The sequence below is a fragment of the Cynocephalus volans genome, chromosome 7 (assembly GCF_027409185.1).
Source record: "Cynocephalus volans isolate mCynVol1 chromosome 7, mCynVol1.pri, whole genome shotgun sequence".
NCBI lineage: Eukaryota > Metazoa > Chordata > Mammalia > Dermoptera > Cynocephalidae > Cynocephalus > Cynocephalus volans.
In genome coordinates, this window is record NC_084466.1 from 71,722,136 (window position 1) to 71,744,146 (window position 22,011).

Sequence of the window (22,011 nt, forward strand, 5' to 3'; positions counted from 1 at the left end):
TAACCATTAGCTACCCAGTACTTATAGGTGTTCATTAAGTATTTGATCAATATAGTTAAATCCTGAAGTCCTAGGCACATGTGGAATAGGGTTATAATTTGGTGAAAAGGAAAAAGTTCCTACTTATATTTTTCATTCTAGTTATCTAAATTATTGCTCTTATAATGAATTAATTTGATCCTATTAAGTGATTCATTTGCTATGGTGAGGCAGGGATAATAACACTTTTAATCCAATATCTTAGTATTCACATAATGAAATAAAGCATAGTATTTATAGGTGTAATCTATAAAAATGGATACTTAAAAATTTTAGAAGTTGGAAATTCATTTAATTTATTTAGGAAGAAAATAGATGTGTACAGCCCATTATAGCACTTAATACATTCTTATGACTGAGTTAAAGAAAGTCATTTACTCAGTCGTAACATTTATGTTCAGAGTCACAAAGAACTCTCTCTCTCTTTTTGGCAAACAACAGCTAAAAAAAAATCAGAAATGTTAACTTTATCACAAATGTTTTGGACTTTCCTCTAATTTAATTGTCATGGATGAGTGTTATCTACAAATTTTATAGTTATATATCTTTTCAAAAAATTTCTCTTGTCAACTCTGACTTTCAATGAAATATAAATAAATTTCTCTTCTGATATCTCTCTGCATGTATGGAAGAAAAAAAAGCATTATATGGTTGTATCTTGTAAGTTCAGGAAGCAGAAATACGTTGAAGATAATTTAATATATTTGCCACCATGTAACTTTGGAACTGTTGGAGTGATTAAATCTGTTGGATTTAAAGAAATGAAATTCACCTTTAAAAAGTGAAGTTTAATTCTTTCACAAAAAGGTCAAGAGAAGTCAGCCTTTTTTTTCCCCCCCTTGGGAAGTCAGCTTTTGATTCTGCGGATCCTGGGTGCTGAGAGTAGAATATAGAGAGTTGGGATGGTTTTAGCTTATCTATTGTCAAGAGGTATAAAATTCCTTTAGGTTGAATAAATTCATCTCTCTGTGTTTCATAATGCATACATTACTGTAGATCAGCATTGTCCAATACAACTTCCTGTGATGATGGAAATGTATGTCTGAGCTGTCTATTATGTTAGTCAATAGCTTTACATGACATTGAATGCTTGATAGGTTGCTAGCATACTGAGGAAATAAATTTTTAACTTTATTTTTTATTAATTTAAATTTAAATAATGACGTGCGACTAGTGGCTACCATATCGGGCAGCACAGCTCTAGATAACCCATTACTCATATTAAGAAAAATGCTTAGTGCATATGTGAAAATTGGTCTGTGCATCTACTAGAAGGTAGTAATAGCAAAAACCAGATAATTTACTCAGATAGTACCTTTCTTATTTCTACAGTCATGAATAAAGGATTTAGAAAAAGTGAAAATTGCCATAACATAAAGAAATCAAATGGGATTTCTTATTATTTACTAGAATACAGGATGGTGAGGACAACTGTAAGAAATAATAAAATGTGCTGAGTACTTCAATTTGCTTTAAAGGGATTGAAGACCCTCATGAATAAAAAGCTGTTATTTTTACTTTATGGGAATATGGTGAGGCAATGAAGTGCCAACTTGAAAGCGTCCATCCTTGGGGTCCCAATCTTGCAACAAGTCTAACTGTTCATTTTTCAGTTGTAAGCTGTGATCATTCAAGGTGACACACGGAAGCGTAGTAGAGAAACAACTATTTCTTACTTTCCATGCCTTTGAGCATTTCATGTCTCTTTCATTCTATGATATAAACAATGTGAAAGCACCAACAACTCATCAAGTGGTTATATGATTTCATGTTAAAACTCTTAGCAAATCAGAAAATTAGTTGGTCCAGACCTTGAGTTAGGTGCTTAGATTAACCAGTTAGCTCAGAAGAAAAGCAAAAGAAAAACTCAAACTCTGTCCTGCAAATGTATTACTGATCAGAATCAGAACAGAAGTGAGTGTGGAGAGGGTTTAGGGGAATGATGCTCACCTTTTGGAAAAGTGACCCAGAGTCTGTAACACTATCTTACGGAAAATGGCATTGTTATGGGAATACAGTTCATATGGAAATGCAAGCTAAGAAAATTTCACATGCCATCAAGACAAAGATATTTACTTATTCTTTTTCACTCAAACTATATGTTTAACATTTTAGTCCTTACAGATGCCTTTTGAATGAGGGTAATTTGGGGTTTTGGCTGATTATGAACATGTGTTGAGAGGAACAACATGAACATAGATTGAATTGGGGTTATATAGCACAAGTAATATTAGTCCTTGCCAGCCACTATTTGTAAGCTTTGCACAACATTGGGCAAATAAAGAAACTTCCCATTTCTTTATCTGTAAAATGAAGATTGTACTAGTACCTACCTCACAGAGTTCTTAAGACAATAGGTGAGTTAATACATGTAAAGTGCTTACAACAGTAGCACACAGTAAGCTCTCAACAGATATTTATTAATGTTGTTATTATTTCTCCTACCTCCTTACATTTGGTGACTATGCAGTCAATTCTCATTATCCAAGATTTGTTAATGGGGATATTTTTTACCCTCGCTTCTCTTCGCCATCTCCATCCATTTGTTTATCAAGTCTTGCCCTTCAATCCTCTGCAATTTATATTCTCTTTTATATTCTGGAATTTTTTGTAAATTGAAATTTTACCTTTACACATTATGATTAAGAATGTCAAGAGCCCATATACAGTGAAATTCCTTCTTCTTTCCTCCTTTGCTCTTGAATCTGTTCATATATTTTCAAATTAATCCTGCTTGAAATCCAGACAAATTCTCACCTGTCCCTATATTTCAGTGTCATTGCTAGATCCCAAGACAGGGCTGTTGCACAGTTGACAAATGGGCTGTGTGCAGACTTTAAAAAACACAAAACTTTAAGTTATATTTAAAAATTAAAATAAAAATAACTTGGTTAGAAATTAAAATAACACAATAAATACATGATAAAAAGAAAGCCTTGCCTCCATTGCAACCCAAAGTTTCTTTTTAAAAGCAATCATTCCAGAGAGGCCTGAGAGCCGCCGGGCCCACATGCCCCGAGTCAGTCATGCTGGAAAAGGCATGCGCCATGGGACCTCCAGCCCAGGTCAGTCCCTGCTGCTTAGAGAGGCCCAAGAGCCACTGGGCCCACATGCTCTGAGTTAGTCATGCCAGAGGAGGCAGGTGCCATGGGACCCCCAGCCTGGGCCAGTCCTTGCTGCCCAGAGAGGCCTGAGAGATGCCGGGACCACATGCCCGGAGTCAGCCATGCCAGAACAGGCAGGTGCAATGGAACCCTTAGCCCAGGCTAGTTCCTGCTGCCTGGAATTGGCAGTCCCTTCAGGATCCAGGCCAAACATCAGGATGGAATGGGTGGACCATGACACCCCCTGCAACAATGACTAAACACCAAAGGAAAGGTACCAGAAATATGAAAAATCAAGAAAGTACATCACTACCAAAAAAAATAATAACTCTCAAGCTCTAGATCTTATAGAACAGGGCGTTCTTGAAATGACAGACAAGGATTTAGAGCAACAAATCTAAGGAAACTAAATGAGATATGAGAAAACTCATTTAGACAACATGATGAAATGAGAAAAAATATATAGGATCTGAAAGAAGAAATGTACAAAGAAATCAATGCCCTGCAAAACAATGTAGTAGAGCTTGTGGAGGTGAGGGATTCATTCAACGAAATAAAAAATACAACAGAGAGTCTAACCAGCAGGCTAGAACAAGAAGAAGAGAGCATTTCTGACCATCAATACAGGCTGTTTGAATTAACAAAGGCAGACCAGAAAAAAGAAAAAAAGAATTGAAAAATTGAAGAAAATCTAAGAGAGATAACAGACAACCTTAAGCACTCATATATCCAAATCATGGATATTCCAGAAGGGGAGGAAAAAGGATATGGCATTGAAAATATATTCAATGAAATAATGGCAGAAAACTTCCCAGGTATAGGGAAAGTCATAGATCTTCAGATTCAGGAGGCCCAAAGATCCCCAAACATAGTTGACCCAAAAAGATCCTCTCCAAGACATGTTACAGTCAAACTAACAAAACTCAAAGACAAAGAGAGAATCTTAAAAGCTGCAAAAGAGAAGTTGTAAGTCACCTATAAGGGAGCCCCAATCAGACTAACATCAGACTTTTCATCAGAAACCCTAGAAGCCAGAAAAGAGGAGGATAATATATTCAAAATACTGAAGAACAAAAATTGGTAGCTAAGAATACTTTACTCAGCAAGGCTATCCTTCCAAAATGAAGGACAAATGGTTTATTTCTCAGGCAAACAAAAACTGCAGGAGTTCACTACCACACAACCAGCCTTACAAGAAATTCTCAAGGAAGTACTGGGTTTGATACCTGAAAAACAACCATCACTGCCATGAATACTCAATAAAGGACAAAATCTACTAGTAAAACAGAAATGCTAACAGTAAAGAGAAAAAATAGACTATCTACCACCCCAAGAAACCAACAAACACAGAAAATAAACAGAAAATCAGAAAGAAAGGAACAAAAGATACTTAAAACATCTAAACAAAAATCAGTAAAATGGTAGGAATAAATCAACACCTTTCAATAATAACTCTAAATCTAAAGGGATTAAATTCCTCACTCAAAAGACACAGACTGACTGGATTAAAAAGATGGACCCAACAATATGCTGCCTTCAAGAGACTTGCCTCACAGGTAAAGACACACATAAACTAAGAGTGAAAGGATAGAAATAGATAGACGATGTGAACAGAAATGAAAAATGAGCTGGAGTAGCTATTTTTATATCAGATAAAATAGACTTTAAAGCAAAAACCATAAAAAGAGATAAAGAAGGCCACTATATAATGATAAAAGGATCTATCCATCAAGAAGACAAAACAATCATAAATATATATGCACCCAACATTGGAGCAGCCAGATTTATAAAGCAAACACTACTAGATCTAAAGAATGAGATACACACTAACACCATAATAGCGGGGGACCTGAACAGCCCACTCTCAACACTGGACAGATCATTTAGGCAAAAAATCAGTGGAGAAACTCAAGATCTAAACAACACTTTAGACCAGTTGGACTTGGCAGATATCTACAGGACATTCCATCTCACAACCTCAGAATATGCATTCTTCTCATCAGCTCATGGAACATTCTCCAGGATGACCACATGTTAGATCACAAATCAAGTCTCAACAAATTTAAAAAATTGGAATTATTCCATGTATTTTTTCAGATCACAATGAATTAAAATTAGAAAACACTAACAAATGAAACTCTGGAAATTATACAAACACATGGATGTTAAACAACATTCTACTTAATGACATATGGGTCCAAGAAATTAAACAGGAAATCAAGGAGTTTCTTGAAACTAATGAAAATAATGACACATCATACCAAAACCTGTGGGATACTACAAAAGCAATACTAAGGGGGAAATTTACCCATTAAATGCTTACTTCAGAAGAATGGAAAGATGGCAAATAAACAACCTAACACTTCACCTTAAAGAACTAGAAAAACAAGAACAATTCAAACTGAAAGCTAGTATAAGGAAAGAAAGAATTAAGATCAGAGCAGAACTAAATGAAATAGAAACCTGAAAAATGATACAAAAGATTAATAAAATGTAAAGTTAGTTTTTTGAAAAGATAAATAAAATTGACAAACCTTTAGCAAGGCTAACTAATAAGAGAGACGATCTAAATAACAAAAATTAGAAATAAAATGATGATATTACAAATGATACCTCAGAAATACAAGGAATCATTAGAAACTACTATAAACAACTGTATGCCAACAAATTTGAAAATCTGGAGCAAATGGATAAATTTCTGGACACAAACAAACTACCAAAACTGAACCAAGAAGATATAGAAAATCTGAACAAGCCAATAACAATAAAAGAGATTTAAGCTGTTATCAGAAGGCCCCCCAAAAAGAAAAGCCCGGGACTGGACAAAGTTGTACCAAACCTTCAAAGAGGAATTGATGCCAATTCTCTACAAACTATTCCAAAAGATTGAAACAGAGGCCATTCTCCTAAACTCATTCTAGGAGGCAAAAATCACTCAGATGCCAAAACCAGACAAAGATACATCAAAAAAAGAAAACTACAGGCCAATATCCTTGATGAATATAGATGCATAAATCCTCAATAAAATATTAGCTAACAGAATAGAGCAACACATACACAAAATTACACACCATGATCAAGAGGGATTCATGCCAGGGATGCAAGGTTGGTTCAACATATGCAAATAAACAAATGTGATACACCACATCAATAAAAGCAAAAGCAAAGACAAAAACCATATGATCATTTCTATAGATGCTGAAAAAGCATTTGACAAAATTCAACATTTGTTCATGGTAAAGAATCTCTACAAGTTAGGTAGAGAGGAAAAGTATCTCAACACAGTTAAAGCCATATATGATAAGCCCACTGTCAATAATATCCTGAGCAGGAACTAGACAAGAATGCTCACTCTTGCCACTCCTATTCAACATAGTATTGGTAGTACTAGCTAGAGCAATCAGAGAAGAGAAGGAAATAAAAGGCACCCAGATTGGAAAAGATGAAGTCAAACTGTCCCTGTTTGTGGATGACATGATCCTATATATTGTACAGCTTAAAGCCTCTACAAAAAAACTCTAAGAGTTAATAAATGATTTCAGCAAAGTTACAGGATATAAAATCGACACACAAAAAAATCAGTAGCATGTCTGTACTTTGACAGTGAGCATGCAGAAAAAGAAATCGTGAAAGTTAGCCCATTTACAATAGCCACCAAAAAAATAAAATACTTAGGAATAAAGTTAACCAAGGAGGTGAAAAATCTTTATGAAGTGAACTACAAACCACTGTTGAGAGAAATTAAGGAGGACACAAGAAGATGGAAAGATATCCCATGCTTTTGGATCAGAAGAATTAACATTGTGAAAATGTCCATATTACCCAAAGTGATCTGCAGATTCAATGTAATCCCCATCAAAATTCCAATGACATTTTTCTCAGAGATGGAAAACCTATCCAGACATTTATATGGAATAACAAAAGACCATGCATAGCCAAAGCAATCCTGAGCAAGAAAAATAAAGCTGGAGGCATAACACTACCTGACTTTAAACTATATTACAAAGCTATAATAACCAAAACTGCATGGAACTAGCATAAAAACAGACACACAGATCAATGGAATTGATCAGAAATCAACCCATATACCTATACCCATCTGATCTTTGACAAAGGCATGAAGTCTACACACTGGGGAAGAGACTGCCTCTTCAGCAAATGTTGCTGGGAAAACTTGATTTTCATATGTAGGAGAATAAAACTAGATCCATACCTCTCACCATATACCCAAATCAACTCAAAATGAATTAAAGAATTAAATATACATCCTGAAACAATAAAACTCCTTAAAGAAAACAAAGGGGAAACACTCCAGGAAGTAGGAGTGGGTACAGACTTCATGAATATGATCCCCAAAGCACAGGCAACTAAAAGAAAAATAAGCAAATGGGATTATATCAAACTAAAAAACTTCTGCACAGCAAAAGAAGCGATTAACAGAGTTAAAAGACAACCAACAGAGTGGGAGAAAATATTTGCAAAATATACATCTAACAAAGGATTAATATCAAGAATATACAAGGAACTCAAACAACTTTACAGTCAAAAAACAAATAACCCAATTAAAAAAAGGGCAAAGGAGCTGAGTAGGCATTTCTCAAAGGAAGATATACAAATGGCCAACAGACACATGAAAAATGTTCCACATCACTCAGCATCAGGGAAATGCAAATCAAAACCACTTTGAGATACCATCTCACTCCAGTTAGGATGGCTAATATCCAAAAGGCTGAGAATGATAAACGCTGGTGAGGTTGCAGAGAAAAAGCAACCCTCATACACTGTTGGTGGGACTGTAAAATGGTGCAGCCTTTATGGAAAATGGTATGGAGGTTCCTCAAACAATTACAGATAGATCTACCATATGACCCAGCTATTCCACTGTTGAGAATATACCCAGAGGAATGGAAACCATCATGGTGAAGGTATACCTGTACTCCCATGTTTATTGCAGCGCTATTTACAATAGCCAAGGGATGGACCAGCCCAAATGTCCATTGTTAGATGAGTGGATAAGCAAACTGTGGTATATCTACACATTTGAATTCTACTCTGCTATAAAAAAGAATGAAATACTCCCATTTGCAACAACATGGATGGACTTAGAGAAAATTATATTAAGTGAAACAAGTCAGGCACAGAAGAAATACCACATGTTCTCACTTATTTGTGGGAGCTAAAAATAAAGAAATAAATAAACGCAGAAACAAATAAAGGGTGTGGAAGGGGACACAACAGTCACAACCATCCCTTGAACTTGTTAAGACAAGTGAACAGATATGATGTAGTGGGTTGGGGGAGGGGAGAAAGGGAGGAGGGAAAGAGGAACAGGTAAAGGGTCATGAAAATCAACTACAATGTATATTGAGAAGTTAAAGTAAAAAAGAATAAAATGAAAAAAATAAGCAATCATCCTATCAGTTTCCTCCTGTCCTCCAGAGATATTCTATACATACACTGTACAGGCATGTGTAGCTCCATTTCTGCTCTGTTTCTGATTCTTACTGCCAAGAGGCAACAGTTCTCAAGTCATTTAATGGCTTCTTTCATATTTATCTCCATATTTCTAAATATAACACTTTTACTGATATTTCTAAATTTTTCAGTGTTAGGTATCAATTGTATATTTTTTGAAACCCTGAATATCTGAAAAAGCCTTTATTATACTTTCCCACTGGAGTAATAATTTTGATGGTTAGAAATAATTTCCTTTCTTAGTTTTTAAAGCATTGCTCCATTGTCTTCTGGCTTCCAATTGTTTAGAAGCCTGATGGCACTTTGATCATTGATCCTTTAATTTTGATCATATTTTTCTTCTCAGTAATTTTTGTAATTACCCCTTTGTGCAAAGAGCACTGGAATTTTTCTGATGCTGTGTTTTCGTGAATGTCTTTTATTGTTCTGGGAACTCAGTGGGTCTTTTTAGTCTGAAAATTTATGCCTAGGTCTGGGAATTATATCTCCTCTAGTTTTTTTGTTTTCTGTTTTTCTGAATGTCCCCTATGTTGGCTTTGATCCCTAATTTTCTTAAGTATTCCGTATTTTTTCTTTTTTTCTTCTTCTACATTCTGGGAAATTTCTTCCACTTTATCTTCCAACTGTTTTTTGCAATTTTCCATTCCTGCTGTTATGTTTTCAAATTCCTTGCTTTTTTTTTCTTAATCAAAATGCTCTTTTAAAAATAACATTCTATTTTTAGTTTAAGAATATGATATATTCTTTTATGTCTTTGAAGTGCTAATTGGAGTTTTTGAAACAATTTTTTTTTGCTACTTGCATTTTCTCTGTTTTTTCTCTAACTATTTTGGCCTTCGTCTTTAATGTTAGAAGTTGATTAGAAGCTGTGTGTGTGCACACGTGTGTGCATGCATGCATGCGTGTGTGTGTTGCGTGGGGCTTCTCAGGTGGTGGGTTTCACTGTAGCACAATCTGGCTGGATTATTTTGTTGGGAAACCCTCAGCTGTCAGTATTTGTCAGTATTTGGTCTGCTTGGTTTCCCCAGAAAGACATTCTTTATTCTGCCTGGAAGGGTATGGAGTATGAGCCAGCTAGTGTTTCCTCAGAGTTAACTGGGCAAAGTGGTGGGAATTTTCCTTTTCCTTATGTTGCCAGCAAACTAACTCCATTGCCAGCTGAGCCTGGTGTTAGGCTGCAGATTTCCTCTAATACAACCTTTCTGGAAAGCAAACTTGAGTTTTCTGCTTAGGAAGATGAGGGGTTGCCTTGCTGGGTGGTGTAAGGGACAGGATCTGGGAAAGTAACTGCTACTTAAGTGGACATTTAGCTCATTTTAGGTTCACCCCTAAGTGCAACTTCATTTTCAGGGGTACATGGTAGTTATAATTCTGTGCTCTTTTAGGTTTCAGCATCTCGGGTGATCTTGCGTCTGGCTTTTCTCTGCCACCAGCTTGGGACCGGGCTTCCTCTAGTCTGCTAAGTTAGTTACCATTTGTCTACTTGCTTTCTAGTTTCCAAAATTTGGTTACTGCCATTTCTTCTCTTCTATTATTTGTCCTCAGGGATTTATGCTTTAAAAAACTCTTTTATCATTATTTTAGTGCAGTTTAAGGAGGGAATAAAGGGAAACACATTTTCAATCTACCACATTTCTCTCCCTTACTTTCCATAATCATTCACTTCACCCCATACGTTATCTCATCAAAGACTCCTGTCTGGGCCTTAACCATTTTGAGCGTGAACTTCTGTCGTCATTTCTCAGCTCCCTACCTATAATTTTGTCCCATCTGCTTTGTCTTCTACATGCTACTTTCTCAGGCATTGTTATATGCTGCTCCTTTTAGGATGTCTCTAGGAGCTCCTTCAAAAATAAAATTCTTCCTAATGAGCTCAAACTGTGTAATCCATGCTTCTCCTGGATGCTTTGGCTCATTGTCATAAAACAGCATACAAAAACAGCATAATGAGTTGCACTAGCTTGGGGGGAAGATTGTGGCCTCAGAATCGACTTCTTCCCTTCTCATTATCAATTCTACATGGTATTTAGGCTCAATTGCAGCAGACTTTTACAATTTTGTCACTTACGTTTACTTACCAACAAATAGCTAACCAAAACTTGAATGTATTTAAGTGTTTAATTAATTTAGAATTTCAGAAATCAGGTTAGCAGAATGAATTACTTCCACTGACTATCTTTCACACCTTCAGTGAAATGAATTTATTAATGACTAAGTGCTTTAAAGAAATTACTCAAATTTGGTTATATTTTTACATTTTAAGATTTGTATATTTATTTAGAGACTAATAAATTCATATCAAATCTGTAGTTTTGAGAATAATTTAATAACATTGTATGGATTAAAGGCTTTCCCACCCCCAAATCTGATAGGCTGAAATCATTCTTCACAGGCTGTATATTCAGAGTAGCAGTATATATTAAAAAAATAAGTGATATTTTTACTGTGTATGGATTTTGCTTCATATGGAATTGCACTTAAACTTTTCTAAAATAAAGATATTCAATGAATATATCAAATGTGTTTTTACTTAACCTTGTTAGAGTAGACAAAAATATAATTTACTAAATACCCGGTAGCAGTTATTCTGAGAATGCATTTCCTGTATTACATTTGCCCTCAATGTTCTCAGCCACTAAAGCCTACAACGGTCTCATAATGGGGAGTTAAACTTTAATCAGTCTTTGTTGATAACATGCATTAATGGAGAGTGGACTGACCTGCTCAACTTGTTCTTAATGACCTGCCATTCAGAACCAACGTTCAGTTCAGCCAGACACCACCAGTCTCCCGAAGTGCTGGATGCACATTGGCAGGCCCCTCTATTCACTAGCCACCTGTGCTTTAGGGGGCACCCATCTATCTAAACAGTGTTTAGATCCTATCAACAAGGTCTAGATTGATATCTGTGAAGTTTAAATTTATCATAAATTTCAAAGTCAGAAAGGAGTCTACCTAAACCCTTATACAGCCTAGGATTTTAAATGATTTCCAGATTTATTTTAACAAGTACACTTGAGAAATAAATTGACTGACTACCATTTATTTCTCTGATATGTAACCACTTAGCCAGACTTGTAAGTTAGGAAAAAAAAATCTGACTAATAAACGCTGAGAAAACAGCAATGACAACCATCACCACAATAAAACATCTATCTATCAAACAAGCCAATAAGGTTAAATATCTTGGCTATTAGTTCATCATAAATTGTTTCTTGCTCTGAACAGTTATGAAGTGGCTTTTATCAAGGTAGCCTAAATAAGGAGGCACCAATTATTTTTTTCTCATTACTCTTTCACCAAAGATTATGTGTAAATTTTCAAAAGATTCCACATAATTTATATAACTTAAAAAGATTCAATAGAAGCTTATTCCACAACTTCCTCCCCATAATGATTTCCTGAGAATGCTGAGATGCCCAAGAGACTTGCTTCATGTAAAACATGTGCACATCCATGAGTCAATGAAACAAAGGACCACACACACTGAACACCACCTTGTGCCAGGCGGTGAAGGTCTCTAGGGGACCCAAGATCCTCATCAAAGTTCTGCACAAAGTTTTCCTTTGGTTGCCCGTTACTTGAAGTTGATACGACAAGCAAACAGAAAGGACATTGTTGGGGGGGGAGGGAGGAGAGGGAGGAGGGAGGGAGGTTTCGGTAAGGGCAACAATAATCAACCACAATGTATATCGGCAAAATAAAATTAAAAAAAAAAAAAAGTTCTGCACAAATTAAGACCCAGGCATAGGAGAAACAGTAACGCTGCCCTCATCGAGAGGGCACAATCTGCTTCTAGGTTTGCTCCCAAGAGAAGAGGCAAGGCGTGCTTGATTTATTCTAACAAAACATATCAGTCTGATTAGTCATTCCACTTGGAGCAGACTGACTGAGTAAAGGGCTATAGAAAGCCTCTGAGTCCTCAGGGCACTTTTCCTAACACCAAGCACCGTGGGTGCCAGGCTTTGCCAATTCTAGGCTCATCTTAGTTGCTTGTAATAAGCATCTACTGTATGCTTGCTGTTCAGCCTCTTTCTAGGGGACTAGTAAAGAGCAATCTTAGTATTTCTGAAAGCTTTTCCCCAGGTATTGTAAAGGTTTGAAAATATTCTTATGTATCTGTGTTGAGGAGTAAAGGTACTAAGCTCTCCAGTGATGCTGTAAGGTCTTTTCCATACACTACAGAAAACTATGACAATCTTAAGAGGTTCCAATGACTACATCAGATTTCTAAGGGGTATATGATCACAAAAGGTTAGGAACCACTGCCCTCTGGGGAAGGCAGCAGCTCCCTGACCTTTTGCTTGATGTCTAAACACTTGCTGTCTGGTATTTCCAAGGGCCACTGACTGTTCTCCAGCTGATTTGCTGCTATCATTTCACGAGTGGCCTGGAATTATCCTATCTCAATCCCACTCTCATCATCCATCAGGTACTCCACAAGTCTCTGATATCTGCAAAGAAAATTGACAAATCTTCTGAGTCCTGGTTGAACTTTGTCTGAGATTGATTTTCTATCTGGGGAATGTGTGTGGAAGAGATTCTCCAAGTCCTCAGCAACTTTCTGCTAAATCTTTCTTCTATGGTGCTATCTTCTTGACCCTAAGAAGTCTCTACATGTTTAGATTCTTCAATAGAATGGAATTGAGGGTGAGGGGGTGGGGAGATGAGGAAAGAATGACCTACAGATGAGGCACTTTTGCATGAGTTTTTCATTAACAAGTATTTCTTGGGCACCTGCTACATGCCAGGCACTGCCTTAGGCCATAGAGACATTAAGATAAACAAGACATGGAGGTCACATTCAGTTTGGAAAGGGGTGGGTTATACACATTATCTAATTTTTCACATTTTCATGTTGGCCAAAGTAAAGTCCATCATATATTCATACTGAATACAAACCCAGAAGAAAGGATAAGAAATGGAAAACTGGAACTCTTTCAACACTTACGAAATGATTTTATTTACGAGATCTCAACATGGGTAAAATCTTGTAAAGTTTGAAAATTTTATTTTCCTTTAGGGGAACTACCATAGTAGTAATTGATAGATCTAAACTGAAATAGGTGTCCTCAGGATAACAGGAATTGATGCAACCGGTGCTCACTTTTGAAAACAGCATAAACAAAACTGCTCCCCTTCTGCATATGCTAGTCATATCTTTCTTAAGCCAGAGGTACTCAAGAGGCCACAAAACTCCCACCTTGCTGCTCAGCCTCCCTTCAGAAGATTAGATGTAAACCCAGGCTCACCTGACTAGCCTTGCTCCTTTTCTCCATCCCAAATGAAAGCATTTTAAGCTTCTTCAAGCCTTTTCCTTGTTGTGCTGGTACTTTTAAAGTCTTCAGCATGTCATTATTTCCCTCCCTTGGCACTTTTTAGAGCTTCTACATTGTGAGGTTTAGAGCATATAAATGGCATTGAATAGTCTCTGTAAGTGAGATAAATAAAATTTATTTCCAAATTATTTTTGAGCAAGTAACATTTTCCAGAAGTAGTCAAGGTGCCAGGGACAGGTGGTAAACCGAGCAAACATGGTCCCTGTAGTTGTGGAACTTCATCTAGTGGAATAGACATTAGACATATATGGCACAAGTACATGGCAATTTTAATAAGCCCTACAAAGAAAACCCACAGAGTAATGTAAGAATGTGAAATCGTGTAATCAAATTTAGACTGGAGTATCAGGCAAGGACCTTTTGCACAAATGATGTCTCGGTTGTGATCTGAAGGATAGTAAGACACCATCAGCCTTGACAAGGTAACATAAAAGGAACCTTGCCTTTGGTGTACTCGTGGAACATATTACCTTTCTAGGAAGCCAAATATGAAAATATTGTTTCTGATGCAGACCATCTTCAAAATTACATAAAAGGAAAATTCTTAATCTTTAAAGTGATTCAAAGTGATGACTTTAATTAAAGTGATAATAAAAGGAGGATTAGTAATCACTTGAATTTTGTTACCACAAGAACTTAATGTCATCGGCAGCTGTCATTAACCCCACTGCAGAGTTCAGATGGTACTGTGGATGAAGAAAATATTACCCTATTACACTTGTGATGCTCGACTGAAGCTCAGTGTTATTTACAGTATTTATGGCCTTTGCAGTACCTACACCTTTGTCTTATCTCTGCCAGACATGTCCTTGCATTGCACGTCATTCTCACAAATGAATTCTCTGGCTTGCTCTTTCTGGCTTTTTATTCAAAAGCCACCAAGTCACCAGATTCCCACCTTCTACTTTATTTCTGCCTTAAGTTACTATCGTCCATTTGGTCTTATTTACTCTCACTTGTTTCAAGCATCTCCGTGACTTTGAAAGCAGAGCCCTTCACCTTGAATTTGATATTTTGAAATACCCGTCAACAATGTTATTTCTTGAAAATAATATGTATGATAATATTTGTAGCATAATATGTAATTATCAATGTCTTGAACAGAATAAATTAATTTGAACTTAATTTGGAGAAATTTTAATCCTGCTTTTTGAGTATCGTAGCACTTGGAAAATACAGAAGCTCCTGATTGGAACTGTTGGATAGATATTATATTTTTAAAACATTTATTTATTTATTTATTTATTTATTTATTTATTTATTTACTACTTAAAACAGGTAGAAGGCATTAAACTGTAGTTGTTATCAACACAAAATTTGGAATCAGATGGACTTGTGTTCAAGTAATTGAGAATAAAGATCTCCACCTTACTACTTTATTGTGATGACAAAATCACGTATAGGGCTTGGGGTCAGAGTGCAAATGGAGACCCAGATCTGATATGTCTAAACATTTAAAAATTCTGTATGGCACTAACAAACTATTAAATAAAAATGTGCTATATTCTCTTCCTTCACAAACACGTCTTCATGATGATGATGCTCAAAAACACATGTGAACCTATATTTTTTCGGTGACTGAAAATTGGCAAAATATCAGACAACTGAGTTTATTATCACATATCTGGAAGTTCTGCTGATAGGCCAATGATGTTTAAATGACTAATAAAATAAACAATACATAATATGTAATTCTATAAAATTTATTTTTGATGCCATTTTTGCAAAATCACTAATAATGTTGTGATCAAGATTTTCATGTCAACTGTGTTCTATTATCAGTAATGATCAGAGTAAAAAAAAAAAAGTATTTCTAGCCCAAGAATACATATTTATATATATTTCATAAAAATGTAAGTTTTACTTAGCTGTGCATAGAAGTTATTTTTCTTTTAAAGGATCTAAAACTGTCTTTTAAAATTCAAAGGTAAAATGCAAGTTATAATTAATTATATCAAGTGCTTAAATCAAAACATTAAATGTAACCGAAGTTTAAAAGTTTACCTTTTCTGAATGTGTAACTCTATCTTATTAAAATTTTATACAAATAAAATTTCTGTAAAACTCTATTTGCATTTCTAGTGTTCAATGCCATCCTGATGCCAGTCTGTAGAATAAGTTGTGTGCTGGAGCATTCGTGTGTATTTCCACCCTGCTCAGCAATGTTACACTGGCATCTTGAAATCAGTTATGGCAGAAGTATTTAAACTATGAAAATCGGCCAACACTACACAGTTCAGGCTCTTTTCCACCAGAGAGCTGGCTGTCTGTTGAACATTTGCCAGCATACCACTGAGTATTATGTCTCACCCAACAGAGTCTTAATATGGGATCAGAACTTTGCACAGGGAAGATGTGGTCAATTGAATCAATGTTGCTGAAAGGTAGAATGTGTTCAGGGAAGAACAATATCTATAAATGTGTTAACAGTGGAATTCTTGGTTCTTTGACAAGAGAGTTTCAATGGAGAGGAAAGAAAGGGCAGACTGATCTGTTTGAAGAGTAACCGAAAGTGAAGACGTGTAGATCCGAGGTATGAATAAGGATTTCAGGAAGTGTGGCTACAAGGGAAGCAAAAGAGGGATGGTAAATGGAGGGTTGTTTTAGTTCATTTAAGACAACCCATCACTGACCATGTATATTATTTCCCATTAATGAGAATTAAGCACTTAAGAGATTCTAAAAGCGAATGTTTATTAAAATCAGTATCACAAAACCTTCTGACAGGAATAGCTGCCTATAGCATAAATAAAATTGTGTTACTTAGATCCAGAAAGACACAGGAGGCTGAGACTATACTCAAAATATTGACATAAAATTTAATATTGTTTCAAAGTAGAAAGATAGGTTTTTTTTTTGGCTGAAATTGAGTTGCATAGCCCTTTAATTATACCTTTGTGATGATATACATCAAAGAAATAGGTTTTGGGATTAAACTGTGACACCTAGATGACCAGTTGTGTCTAAACAAAGCAAAAACTAAGCCAATATTTTAGCAATCATGGCAAATATTACTATTAGCAATAATAATGTGCCTGAAGTTTTAAAATAATTAATTAAAATGGTGAAGAAAACAGTAAACATTTATCGAGTCTTACTATTGCCTGGAACTGTGACAAGCACATGTTTTACCTCATTTTCTCCTCATAGAATCATGTCCAGAGCACTAGGAGGCAGAAACTGTTAACTATACCCACTTTATGGGTGATTAGATAGTTTAAGTAACTTCATTAGGTCCACAGAAATGAATTTTGAACTACAGCAATTTTTCTGATTCCAGATGGTTCTGAAAGCAGAGTCTGGACTTTTCCAGGTCAAGGAATTGGCTATGATCCTCCCAGCAACCCCCACACCCCCGCCACCTGCTATAGACCAGAAGGTTCTTGAGTATAGAAATGGATTCTTTTTCATCCTGTCATTCTGTCACTTAGCAGCATAGTGTCTGTATACAGCAGGTGCTTAGCAAACATATGTTGTTCTGAACAGATAGGATCTGCTTCAATTTAAAAAATTATTTTCACAGAAAATATAGGATTTATAACAGTATTAAATCTTATACAGCCAAGTCAACATTCAGAAAAATATGAATGAAGTTCTAAGTCTTCAAGAATGTTGCTATTGTAACCACCCTGGGAGCTTTGCCTAAAATCTGAATTCCATCCCTACTGTTCTTGTCTGAATATTACTGCCTTCTTATGAAGTTACATTGCTAGAGGCTTATCTTCTCAAGTGTAATCCACTGGCAAGTGAGATTTAAAAAAAGACTCAACACTCCCTGAAATCGAAGACAAAAAGGTGATCATAATGAATTTAAAAGAAAGAATATATGGCTGGTAACACTACTAATGTAGTGTCTGTGAGGTCACTCATGTATTCATGGTATATGTGTGTATTAATTTCCAATGTGATTTCTCCTACCAAGTAAAAAAAGATATCTGACCCAAAATATTTTCTACAAGTAAAAAGACTCCAAGATTTAAAAAAAAAAAAAAGACTGTGGTAGACGAATAGAAAATATGAAGAGAGAAGTCAGTTGGACATGCTGCATTTGTCCATCAGTTAAGTATGGCACATCATTTATTGCAGTATTTACTCCTGAAGTCAAAAGGAAGTTTAGCTGTTACTTAGAACACCATGTATCACTGTTACAACAGGATGACTTGGGGCTTCTATGATAACTGCAGAAGGAATATAATGCCCATGAAATGTACAAGGAGTGTCTGGGACTATGTCAGGGAAATGTGCATTTGTAAAACTTTTGAGCCAGATACTGTACTGGGCCTACTAACATAAATTATTTCATTTCATTTAACATTTTTTTCCTGTACTACCCCTCTATTCTATTGTATTATTTTTTATTGAAACATATTATCCATAGTTGTGGGGTATATTTCAATATATGTGTATGATTATGTGATGAGCAAATCAGGGTAACTAGCATGTTTATCATTGCAAACTTAATCATGTCTTGTGTTGAGGACATTTGATCATTTAATATTTAACATTGTTCTATGGAGCGCATAGATATAATGGTCAGAACAGACATGGATGGTCGTTTTAGTTGCAAAGATCAATAAATCTCTTTGGCTAACAACAAAAGGGTTCTTAGGCATTCAAGAACAATAATTGTTATATAAGACCTTTAACAGTTTCTATATCATCTCTCTACTCTACCTGTCTTAGGTTTCACATCTCCAAGTCATCTTGTCATTTCCCTCTCAGTTGTCATGACAAAGAGACTATTATTGACTTTGTCCATATTTTCTCTACCTATGGATTCTGTTATTAATAATACAGATCATTCATAATTATTACATAACATAACTTTTTTTTTCATAATCTCTTGGTTTCTCTTCCAGTTACTAATTGCCCAATTCTCTTAGGATGTCTGTATTCAAATTTTCAAGAGGGAACAATCTCATTGGCTTAGCTCTTTCTTATTTGAGCAGGTTTTTTTTGTTTTTGTTTTTGTTTTTAACTCAGGTCACTTCATTACCATTGGAAAGCCTTCAGATTAACCATCTTAAAGTCACATGCCCAACCGTGGTTCAATAAGTGGGGACCATGAGAGGAAAGACTAGTCTTTTCAATGGTGCTGGGAGAACTAAATTTCCACATGCAAAAGAGAAAAGTTGGATCCTTACCTCATACCATATACAAAAATGACTCAAAATGGATTAAAGGCCCAAATGTATGAGCTAAAACTATAAAATTTTCAGGAGAAAATATAGGCATAAATATTTGTGAATATGGATTAGGCAATAGTTTTTTAGATATGACACCAAAAGAAGTACAAGCCCCAAATTAAAAAATGGATAAAGTAGACATTATCAATATTAAAGTATTTTGTGTTTCAAAGGACACCTTCAAGAAGGTGAAAAGACAACCACAGAATGGGAAAAATACTTTCAAATCACATCTCTGATAAGAGATTTGTATCTAGAATCTACACAGAACTCTTATAACTGGGTAATTAAAAGACAAATAACCCAATTTAAAAAGGGCAAAAGATATGTCTATTTATACATTTCTATAGAAAATTTATATGAATAAACAATAAGCTTATGAAAAGATGCTCAACATTATTAGCCATCAGTGAAATGCACGTCAAAACCACAAAATACCACTTCACACCCACTAGGTGAGGATATGGGGATGTTGAAGGCCTCAAACACTGCTGGTGGGAGTATAATATGATGTGGCGATTTGGGAAAACATTTTGGCAATTCCATAAAAGGTTAAATATAAAGTTACAATGTGATACAGCAATAACAATTCTAGGTATGTATCCAAGAGAAATAAAACGTGTCCACACAAAACCTTGTACATAAATATTCATAACAGCATTATTCACAATAGCTAATAAGTGGAAACAATCCAAAACAAATGCCCATCAACAGATGAATAGATAAATCAAAGGTGGTATATCCATATAATGAAATATTTTTCAGCAATGAAAGTAAATGAAGAACTGACACAAGTTACATGAATGAACCTTGAAAACATTGTGCTAAGTGAAAGAAGCCAAATATATAGAAAAGGAAAGATTAATGATTTCCTAGGCTTGGAGAATATGGGTATGTTGAGGGTGACAGCTAAAGGGTGTTGTGTTTCTTTTTGGGGTAATGAGAATGGTCTGAATTTGATTGTGGTGATGGTCGCTCACCTCTGTGAACATACTGAAAGCTATTGAGTTAGACACTTAAAGCATATGGTATGTGCATTATATCACAATAGAGCTTTTGTTTTTTTTAAATCATGAAATGTATCTATTAAAGATATTATCTTTAAATCTCTTCTTCCTCCAGTTGCCATCACAAATTCAGTCACCCAGCCTAGAAACTTGAAATGCATCTTAAATTCTTTTCTTTCACTCATCCCCCACTTGCACTTAGACCACGTCCATTCAGTTCTAAGTCTTTGAGATTCTATCTCCTTAATATCTCTCAATCCTTCCTTTTCACTCCATTTTTATTCCCACTCCTTGAATTTAATCTGCAATCATTCCTCCTTTACCTTGCTGCCTCCTTCTGTTTGTTTTCTTTCTCTCTAATCTGGGCCTTGTTCATGGTTCTGCAATGATGAGTTTCTACAGCATCAGTGTGGTTGTGTCTGTAGTAACTGTTCAACATGAGTAAACGACTGTTTATAGTTTTCGGGAAGAAGTTCAAAACTGCACAGCTTAGCAAGCATGGCTCTTCATGAACTGGTAATGCCCATCTTTCTCTTCCCCAAGCTAACTGGTCTCTATCTCTTGTGACATCTTGAACTTGTCATCTGGTTTTAAATTTTCAGCTTCTGGCATATTTACAAGGTCAATATATTTCTATTGAATAAACAGGTAAAATGACAATTCATTACAGGTACAAATATTACTATATCCATTCCAACTATTCATACATTGAAAATTCTCCTCTTATAAATAGTTATTAACCTTATAAATAGATATTAATCTGCACTCTTTGGACTTTGGTCACAGAAAGAACAAAATCAAGCATCATGTTGGTTGAGTGTACATATATATATGTATATATGTGTGTGTGTGTGTGTGTGTATGTCTGTATATATATATAGTTGTGTGTGTGTGTGTGACTTTTTGTTTAGTGTGTCATCATGAGATAGGTATGTATTGGAAGGTGGGGAGGAAAAGGGTTATTGAGCCAAAAATGCAAGCAAGTTGTCCTAGGTGGAAAAGGGAAACTATGTACTGCACCACCCAGAAGCTGCTCCTCTCTGAGCTTTGAACAGAGCCAAGCACATTCAAAACACTTTGCAAATATTAAATACCCCAAGGAACAACTAATTACTCACACTAAGTGAATTTGCATTATCCTAGAAAATTTTTCAGTTGGTTAGGGTGGTGCCTTGTGAAACTAATCCTTCTACTCTTAGGTGTTTCTATTACCAACAACGTAGATCTTTAGCTTATGTTAATAACCAGATTGTTTGAGCAGCATCCAGGTTTACTCTCTGTTCGTTGATTCACTTCTGTTCCCTTTTGGCTTTAATGATGACTAATCCTTAAGTTGCTCCAGGGGTGACCCATTCCAGTTAGGCTACAAAGATAGTTACTGATTTTTAATAAATGGATTTCTGATGATTACAATGTCAAGATGGACGATAATCCAAGCACAGATTTAAAGCTCTCATTTACTCACTGAATAAGACTGGTTTATTCCTTCATTAACCAGTAATCATATCTCCATATGGCCAAAGTAGTCAGAGTCAACGACATTAATGTCATTTTATGTGTCATTTTAATATTTCAATGAATCAAAGTCATTACCTCAAACAAATGGTTGTCAGATATCTCTCGCTTTTAATGCTGGGCAGATGGTCACAAAGTTACAGTAATCACTCTATTTATTTTGCATAGTTATGTACTTTTTCCCTGAAGATTTAGAAAACTCTGAAATTAGAAGCCTCCTGCAAAATGGTAGTAATCCACAGTATACACAGAAGTGAGATAGAAAAAAACTTTGTTTGACAGATAAATAGGAGAAATTGTTATTCCAGGCAATTGAATTGCATTTTCTGCTAATTCTGAGAAATTG

At 35.5% G+C, this 22,011-nt stretch overlaps 1 pseudogene; it reads left to right on the plus strand.

Moving 5' to 3' along the window:
* Nucleotides 1-22,011, plus strand: part of LOC134381661 (thioredoxin-dependent peroxide reductase, mitochondrial-like) — an 83,513-nt pseudogene that overhangs the window by 38,421 nt on the left and 23,081 nt on the right.